General features: G+C 40.3%; 1 protein-coding gene across 1 annotated transcript in view; it reads left to right on the top strand.

The window, feature by feature from the left end:
* The window catches only part of NFKB1 (nuclear factor kappa B subunit 1), a 50282-nt gene that overhangs the window by 44480 nt on the left and 4056 nt on the right, over nucleotides 1-1746 (top strand).

Genomic DNA, 1746 nt, shown 5'->3' with positions numbered 1-1746 from the left:
AATTGATTTTCAAGAGTTGATGGTTGCTTTTTTAAAGGATTTGAGTAATCATGCTTCTCATAAAATTAAAAAAACAATGGTTAGACTCAAGAGACATGGCAGCAATAGGAACTGAGCAGGAAGGCATTTTTTATTCTTGGCTTTTACCAAGTGCAGTGTGATCTAGACCACTTTTGTTGTTCCCTCATTAGTCAGGGAGAGGGCACATTATCTTGTGTGTATCAGCCCTGGGTGACACTTTCTATTAACAGCACTAGAAACTGTGGCTTGGGAAACCAAAGTCACATAGTTGATGGGTTGTAGTTGTAAAAGCCTTCAAGGTGTAGCTTCTTGTGCTCTGAGGTCTTCTGGTGCTCCTGAGAAAAGACGAAAAACTTGCTGTTTGCAGTTCCAGTTGTGATAAATCCCATGACTGATTCAGAGAGCAAAATCTTTTGCTGATATGTGAAGAAATAATAATGTCCATTTAGTGGTTGCCAGTGAGGGGCCTGAATTGTTGACCTGGTTTCTGAGTAATGAACATTGTAGGTTGGAAGTTGACTGGTTTTCTTCTTTAACTGTTATAATGGCATGAAAAGAGCCAATTTCAGGCTCCGGATTATATGAAGAATAGATGCAAAAGAACAGGCTCCGTGAAATGGCTAGTGGAGGGTACAACATTTGGGTATTTGACTAAAAGATGCTATCTTGTAGTATTTTGAAGAATATCTTTTCTGTGTGCTTGACATGGGAAACCAAGAAGGTTCAGCATGCAGTTTTTTGGACTTTGGACGTGTCTCCAATGAGAAAAGACTGAATTGCTTGACGCCCTTTACCCTGGATATACATCCATGTAACGCTATTTATTTAGTGTTAAGGGGTAAATAGCAAATGCAAATGTATCAGCCTGGGCATATGGTGTAGGAACCACAGTGATGTATTGGCCAGAACAATAAGCTTCATGGATAGCTGAGTAAGTCTTCGCCTTACAGAAACGATGTATTCGTGTTCCTCAGGGATATGCTTCTAACCCAGTCTAAATGCCTGGTTTTGTGTAGCTGGAAATCCTGGGTATTCTCTCCCTTGTGTGCTTTAAATGACAAAGTCTGTTTTACTTGTTTGCTGTTAGTAATTTCTAACCTTACAAGGTTCTACAGAAACATGAAACTGTTCAAAATACAGGCTGGTTTCAGATGATACTGCTTCCCAGAATGTCGACTGTGGTTTGAAAGTTCATCTGTTTCATTTTCGCTAATTTCTTGCTGATACAGAACCACAAAGCTATTGACAGAGCAGCTAGAGTGACTTTTTTCCAGAAATTAGTTTCTTTCCTCCCCTTTTTCCCTTTTGCCTCCCCACCATGACAAATTCTGCTTTTTGAAATCTCAGTGGTTGTACATTTTATAAATCTAAAATCAGGATACTACAAATGCCATGCATTGTAAATGCTGGAATGTTTTAAACGGGCGAATGGGTTCTGTGCTGCTGCTGTAAAGCAGGAGAGACTGCAGGGTTTGAGTTGGAGAGGGGGAACAAAGCCCAGCATTTATTCCATAGCTTTTCTGTGAGTTTCTATGCAATAATTGACAGGTCACTTGGGCCTCTTGGGCCTCAGTTTCCTCAGGTCTAAATTACTCCGAACTGCATAGGAGGTTCTTTTAAGTGCTCTATGGACAAGAGGCCTTAGATGTCGCTTATATCTATGCAAATCCAGGTTCCTGCTCCTTTTGTCTCGTCACACGAAAGAGCACATCAATGCAATTAATT

The sequence above is a fragment of the Egretta garzetta genome, unplaced genomic scaffold (genome assembly GCF_000687185.1).
Source record: "Egretta garzetta isolate BGI_Z169 unplaced genomic scaffold, ASM68718v1 scaffold72, whole genome shotgun sequence".
NCBI lineage: Eukaryota > Metazoa > Chordata > Aves > Pelecaniformes > Ardeidae > Egretta > Egretta garzetta.
This window is presented reverse-complemented; position numbering and strand designations above follow the sequence as displayed.